Here is an 8,219-nt window from a genome sequence, read left to right as displayed (position 1 = left end):
TGAGCTTTGACCTCTGTGTTCACGTATTGCAGTATAAAAGGAGACCTTGGTGCTTTTGTGCCTGGAGGCTCTTGTGGATATACCATTATGGGATGGAAGCTGCATGAACGCTTCTGTTTGACCTTGACCTCTGATTATATAAGGTTAGCAGCATCTATGATAATGTGTTATTTGCTTTTACTCACACACATACAAATTAACCTCACACAGTATCACTTCAATGCTGTGCTTGATTGCGCTATTTATTAAGTACAAGCATCAGTGTAGTGTAGTAAAGGCACTAATGGATTAAGAGAGCCATGTGAGTTAATGAATATGCAAGCAGTTCTAACCCTAATGATCACATTTTCATGATAAGTGTGCATGTATGTGTAAATACAGACAAATAATCAAAGGCCTGAATCAGACAGCGTGAAGAGATTTTCTTTTCATGGTCATCTGAGCAGATTTCATCAGAAAATAAATTAATGTGTAATGTAAAGAGAGAGAGAGAGAGAGAGTTTTAATTTTATTGCCATTTCAGCTTCTATGGTAATGTCATGGCAAAAAGAAAAGTTTACCACATCTTATAAATACCACTTTTCTATAGTTATTAAAATGTCCTAATAATTAAAAGTCATTAACAGCAATAAATAATACACAGGGTAAAATACATAAATAATGATAATATATAAGATGAAAATCAAAAATTTTCGCCAATTTTGCTTAATTTTTTAAGGTTTCCTTTTGATAAAAAAAATCTACAATTTTAAAAGGATTCACACTTTAAAAAAAATTTCACCAAAAGTCTCTCCAGATAAAATTTGTTGTCTGATAGCATTAAAAATAAGGCATTACACAAGAATATGTTCAACAGTTTGGTTTTTGTTGCATTATAGACATTTTGGCGGTTCTTCTCCATTGAGTTAGGCCCCGTTTACACTAATGCGGTTTCGTTTCAAATCGCATAAGTTTTGCTACGGTTACGCCATCCATCCACACTACGCCGCAGTTTTCGAGTGCCGAAAACGGAGCGTTTCGAAAACGCTGGAGAGGCCGTTTTCATTCTAAAAAGCTGCTGCTCCGTCTCAGTGTAGATGGGGGAAAACGCAGACATCTGAAAACGGAGGCGGGGCTGCCGACATTCGCCTTTCTGATTGGGGCTTTTCCTCAATATTTAGTAGCCTAACGTTACACACATTTCAGTTCTGCATCCTCTCCTTGTAAGTTAAGACTTCGCAAGTTTGATCAAGGCTGCAGTTTCCCCCTCCTCAGTTTCATATGGAAAACATACCGAGGACACGGGTAAATCTTCAAAGGGAACAGTGTACTTTATAACTTCATTCACATCACCCTGGCTACCTTGTTTCAGTTTCTCAACAATAAAATGTAAGCATGATTTAAGGAACTGCCTATTTTCTTTTTGATATTAGCAACTTAACAGACAGCAGAAATGTTGAGACGTCGTGCTGCATATATGAGCGTCATCTTCACTGTGTGGATATTTACAACAAAACAGAGCCGATAACAACTGCCTCCTTGGGTAAATCTGCGTCCGCTGGGTAAATCGCTAGTGTGGACGCGGATCGCTTTCTTTCTAAAACGCCGTTTTAAAACTAAAACGCACTAGTGTAAACGGGGCCTAAATGTTCATGTGTGAGTCTCGTGTGTCCAATGTGGCATCTTCTACGCACAATCTCATCGTGTCATGACTTAAAAAATAATTTTTTTTTTTTCCTATTTTTTGCTGAATTTCAAAAAGTTTATTTTCTGGGCACTAATCCCATTCTGTTTGCCATTTGTTTATGATATAGCCTTTTATTAATGGCTTAAGGTCGGATTTAACACTCCTTTAGCTTCTAGGGCTGTTTTGGCGGCTTTGTCGGCTTGTTCATTTCCAAATAGTCCAGCATGTCCTGGGATCCAGCAAACGACTATATTATAAAACTTTCTCTGCAGTTCGTTCACTTTGATAAAAATGTCAATAATAATAGGATGCTCCAGTTTAAAAGAGTTCAATGTCTGTAGGCAAGATTTTGAGACGGAAAAAAAACTAAAATTGTGTCCTTCAGCATTTTCAATGTGTTCCAGCGCTAAAAAGAGAGCCTTTGCTTCTGCTATAAAGATTGAGATTTGATCAAGATCCCCTGCTTAAAGCAGCTTAAACCAGCCTAGGCTGGTTGGCTGGTTTTAGCTGGTCAACCAGGCTGGTTTTAGAGGGGTTTTGGCCACTTCCAGGCTGGTTTCCAGCCATTTCCAGCCTGGTCTTAGCTGGTCAGGCTGGGAGATGACCAGTTAAAACCTGCTTTTTTTCAGCAGGGACGTTTACCGTGTTATATTTAATCTGCTACAACTGTGAACTTCTTTAAAGAAATGTTTGGACATTAACTTCTTAAGTATATATAAACCTGAGGAGATTTCTCTGCATGAAAGACTTGTGAAGGGCAGATTTACACACAGCTGAATCTAAAATATGGTAGGAAAATTAAATATGAAAGAAATATGGATGATGTCAGGCAGGGTTTGAATACAAGATGACTGACAGGGGTTGTAACTACACAACATATCTGATAATGAGGAAGTAATTTGTCCCAAAGCTTGTATACTCTTCTCTTGCACACTCAAAAGTATTTACTTTTCCTTCACAACAAGAGTGCATACCTTTAGGGCTAGTATAAGTATGTGAACTGGGATGCAGCAAGAGTCTACGTGTGAATTTTGCACAACAAAAAAAATGGTATTTATTTTTCTGGGCGTGCATTTCTCAAACAACAACAACGCAACTCATTGCTGAACCCACCATGGTACGCTGCATTATTAATGAAATGAACTAGCCGCTCACAATCTGTTTCTTAATACACAATATTCCCATACACTGTCATTAGTGATACCATGCAGGTTCTAGAGGGATCATTTCCCTTCATTAATAATTTGAAATAATGTCAGGTGTCTAGAGTGAGAAAGTCTAGAGTGATCATTTATGCTCATCTATCAAAATAATTTGAGATTATTGCTCTACTAAACGAAGACGTCATCAAGGTCTGCTACATTGTTTCGTTCTCCAGTCTCCATCATTTTGCTTTATCATGTGGGCTTTCCTCAAAGTCAACAAGAAATCAAAATGTGCTCTTCTTTATATAAATATATCTTTATATATCTGTGCACTTCCTTATTTTGTAACAAATAAGTTCTAACAAATGACTTTTCTTTACTTCTGGTCACACTGAATGCCTTTAAAGTGGGAATATCAGACATTTATGGTAGGGCTATTAGTAAATTAGGGTGGAGCTATAAGTCATTTGGGGCGGGAATATCAGGCATATAGGGCATGGCTTTCTGTAAATTAGGGCAGGGCTATCAGTGATTTATGGCGGGAATATCAGAAATTTAGGGCGGGGCTATCATTAATTTAGAGCATAAATATCCGACATTTAGGGCGGGGCTATCATTCATTTAGGGTGGGCTATCAGTCAATCAGGTCGTGAATTTCAGACATTTAGGGCGGGGCTATCTGTAATTTAGGGTGGGGCTATCAGTCAGTTAAGGCAGGAATATCAGACATTTAGGGCATGGCTATCTGTAATTTAGGACGTGAATATCAGACATTTAGGTAGAGGGTATCAGTAATTTAGGGCGGGGATATCAGGGATTAAGGGCGGGAATGTCTGCCATTTAGGGTGGGGTATCAGTGATTTAGGGTAGAAATATCAATGAATTAGGCTGGGAATATCAGACAATTAGGGTGGGGCTATCAGTGATTTAGGGCAGGAATATCAGACATTTAGGGAGAGGGTATCAGTAATTTAGGGTGGGCATATCAGGCATTTAGGGCGGGGTATCAGTGATTTAGGGTGGGAATATCAATGATTTAGGGCGGGAATATCAGACATTTAGGGTGGGGCTATCAGTAATTTAGGGTGGGAATATCAATGATTTAGGGCGGGAATATCAGACATTTAGGGCGGGGCTATCAGCAATTTAGGGTGGGAATATCAATGATTTAGGGCGGGAATATCAGACATTTAGGGTGGGGCTATCAGTAATTTAGGGTGGGAATATCAATGATTTAGGGCGGGAATATCATATATTTAGGGCGGGGCCATCATTAATTTAGGGTGGGAATATCATATATTTAGGGCGGGGCCATCATTAATTTAGGGTGGGAAAATCAGATATTTAGGGCGGGGCTCTCAGTAATTTAGAGCAGGAATATGAGATATTTTGGACTAGAAACAGGACAAAAATGTAAGTAAGCATTTTTTTCAGATGCATTGACGTGCAGATGTTGACCAGTGTCCAGTCCACTCGGGCAGCTCACACATCCAGATTTGTCAAAATCCGTCCTGACAGATGAGCAAGACATGTACACACTTTTTTTTACTCCATTCTCACTGCTGTACATGTGTTACAGGCGTAAATGATCTCATTTCATCATTTTACAGAGTTTTCTGTACCTGCTGAGGAGCTTTGGGAGCTGTTTCACACTCACAGGGAAAGAGAAAAATCTGAGATGCTACTGGAAATGAGAGTGAAGATAATGACGAACACGAAGAAGAGCAGTGTATGTAGGCCGCTGATCTAATGTTTGGCATCAGGACTGCAGTTTAGTTCTTCAAAATACTGTAAATGTTAAATAAAATCACTGGAGAAATGCTCCGACCCAGAGGGGTGTATTACAGAAAGAATCATATACATGTTCACTGTTAAGCATGGTAATTTCAGTTAGAACCACATTTACACTCCAGAAAATGCTTTTCTTACTTAAGTTTTGTCTTGTTTCTAGTCCAAATATCTATCAATTCTTAAATCAAGAAGCATTTTCTAGACAAGCAGAAAATATTGTTTTATTTGAGTTCAGAGTTAGTCAAAGTTGTATTCTCATAATTCTTCTAACCCCATTGGCAGATTAGGTGACTTGTTTAAAGGAAAAACGTATTTAATTTTGACTTATTATTTCTGAGTACAAGACAATAATTTATCTGGTAGCACCTTTTTGAACCTGGAAACACTTTAACGGCTGTTTATAAGATCTGTTTTGACATCTTTATAATCTTGACAACACAATTATATGCTTGCTTACCATCTTTGGACTGAATAAATAGGTTAGTGTAGGCTGCATTCAGCTGTTTTTGTTGCTGTATAAGCTTTACAGTTAGTTAAAGAGTTCATAGATCATCAGCCCGATCCCATGAGGAAATGCAACTGTTTTACATTTTGTCAGTTTAGCAGGCGTGGCATCAAACCCCGCCCCTAAACTCAACTCATTGGGGGATGAGCAAACCATACTAAATTGTACGAATGAGATCATTCAAACATATACGAATTAGCTGCTAAATTTGCCGTGAGATAAGGTTGAAAACATTACAGTTGAGATCAGTGATTCGTGTCTGATGTTTTAGGTTTGTGACAAGTATCTGAAATAAGTTGGATAGTGTAAATATACACTGTAAAAAACATCCAACCCAGGCTCATTCTGAGTATGTACCCCTATATACATTTCTGGAGAGCACCAAATACATCCCAGGAGGTATGTTTTTTGCCATTTTTGTGAATCCACCAGAGGGCGCTGTGTACGCTTTTTCAGATCATTCCATTTAGAGGTCTGCATTGAGTCTGCAAGAGTCTGCTGCGGGACCCAACCAGATTTCTACGGCGCGGGTATAAATTTCCAAATAAATCACGGGAGCGGTCGGTAACGGGTTTAATTTGGGACGGGAGCGGGCTGTCTAGCAATATCGCTCCCGACTCCCGAGTGAGCACGCGTATGTATGTGTGTAAATGAAATAGCGCGATGCTGTGTTTAGCTTGTTTGTTGCAGTGTGTGTGTGTATGTATGCACACGCGCGAATGAGAGATGTGTGTGTGTGTGTGTGTGTGTGTGTGTGTGTGTGTGTGTGTGTGCGCGAATGAGAGAGCTTTGCCTGTGTTTGTGCTTAATTGGTGCTTATGAGTGTGTGTTAGAGGGCGCGCGCGAATGAGAGAGAAAGCTTTGTCTGTGTGTGTGTGCTTGGTGCTGTGTGTGTGTGTGTTTATACAGACAGCTTGTTATTGGCTGTCTGGACTGTATAACTGGGTGATTTTCGGTTTTGTTCTCCCCCCGCTCTTTAGCGGGATCGGGCATGGCGGATAGAAAACGGGGCGGGTCGGGCAGCGGGACATCAAGTGCTTAATATAAGCGGGAGCGGTCGGGTTCTGGCTAAAACCTGGCGGGTGGGGGCGGGAGCGGGATTCAAAATTTAGTCCCGCGCAGATCTCTAATTCCATTCATGCATGCTGTTCTCGATTAAATCCGCCAGAGGTTGCTGTCGACTGACTGACCAACCAACTGAACAGTTTCATTTATTTATTAATTAATTTTCTGCCGCTTTTCTGGGGCCGGATCGCAGGGGGATCCCGAGGTGTTCCCAGGCCAGCTGAGAGACATAGTCCGTCCAGCGTGTCCTGGGTCTTCCCCGAGGCCTCCTCCCGGTGGGACATACCTGGAACACCTCCCTAGATATATATATATATATATATATATATATATATATATATATATATATATATATATATATATATATTAGCCTTTAAATTCAATACAAAATAGGTGTCTTTCTCAAAATGGTGTTTGGTTGTTTTATCATGAGCCCCTTGAAAGATCTTTGCTGCCTCCATCACGATGATAAGTGAAAACTCATCAGATCTCTGCACTGAATGTGTCAGATGTCAGTAGGACACAGACTGCAGACAGTGTGCTTTAACAATTAAAAAACAGTGTTATATAACTGTTATGAAAGCCAATCAATCATTTGTGTGATCTTGTATTGTGTGTTATTAAGCCTGTCTTTCAGCCTCTTCTTTCAGGCAGTGCAGACCGTTGACTCTCAGTGTGGAGTCTCTTGACTCATCGTTTTAGTCTTAGTTTTAATTTATCTATTTTTCATTGGCTTAGTCCCTTTATTTATCAGGGTTCACCACAGAGGAATGAACCGCCAATTATTCCAGCATATGTTTTACACAGCGCATGCCCTTCCAGCTGCAACCAAGTACTGGGAAACACCTATGCACTCTCACATTCACACTCATACACTACGGCCAATTATAGTTCATCATCAATTATATAGCGCATATGTTTGGACTGGTGGGGAAACCGGAGTACCCGGAGGAAACCCATGCCAGCACAGGGAGAACATGCAAACTTCACACAGAAGCACCAACTGGCCCAGGTGGGACTCGAACCAGCCACCTTTTTGCTGTGAGGCCACAGTGATAACCACTGAGCCACCAATTAAATTCTAATTCAAATTTTGGTTGGTTGGTTGGTTGGATGGTTGACTGACTGACTTTTTGGTTGGTTGGTTGGTTGGTTGACTGACCAATGATTGGTTGGTTGGATGACTGACAGACGTTTTGGTTGGTTGGTTGGTTGGTTGGTTGACTTGACTTGACTAACTGACTGTTGATTGGTTGGTTGACTGTCTGACTGATGGACTGACTGGTGGATTTAGTTATTTGACTGACAGACGAGTTGTTTGATTGGCTGGTTGATTGACTGACTGCCAGACTGGCTGACTGACTGCTGATTGCTGACTGGTTGGTTAATTTAGTTGGTAGTTTGGTTGATGTAGTTGGTTGATTGATTGGCTGGTGGTTGGTTGGTTGGTTTGTTAGTTGGTTAGTTGTTTGGTAGATTGATTTAGTTGGTTGAGTGGCTGACTGGTTGGTTGGTTAGTTGATTTAGTTGGTAGTTTGGTTGATGTAGTTGGTTGATTGATTGGCTGGTGGTTGGTTGGTCGGTTGGTAGGTTAGTTTAGTTGGTTGGTTGACTGGCTGACAGGTTGTTTGGTTGGTTTAGTTGGTTGACTGGTTAGTTGGTTTGTTTTGGTTGGTTGACTTGCTGACTGGTTGGTTGGTTGATTGTTTGATTTAGTTTGTAGTTTGGTTGATGTAGTTGGTTGATTGATTGGCTTGTTGGTTGGTTGATTTGGTTGGTTGACTGGCTGACTGGTTGGTTGGTTGGTTGGTTGATTATTTGGTTGGTTGGTTGGTTGGTTAGTTGGTTGGTTGGTTCACTGGCTTGGTTCACAAATTTTATTTGTCACATACAAATTTACGATATGCAGTGAAATGCTTATACAACCACCCATGAACTTAAAAAAACCAAACAAAAAAAAAAGAATTATATCATTGAGAAACTTACTATTGAGTAAAAAAAGTAAAAACGCAGACAATTTTAGATATAGAAATAGAAGTTACAGCTA

The sequence above is a fragment of the Danio rerio genome, chromosome 3 (assembly GCF_052040795.2).
Source record: "Danio rerio strain M-AB ecotype USA chromosome 3, GRCz13ab, whole genome shotgun sequence".
NCBI classification, from domain to species: Eukaryota; Metazoa; Chordata; class Actinopteri; order Cypriniformes; family Danionidae; genus Danio; species Danio rerio.
The sequence above is the reverse complement of the archived record's forward strand: the minus strand, read 5'-3'. Positions refer to the sequence as shown.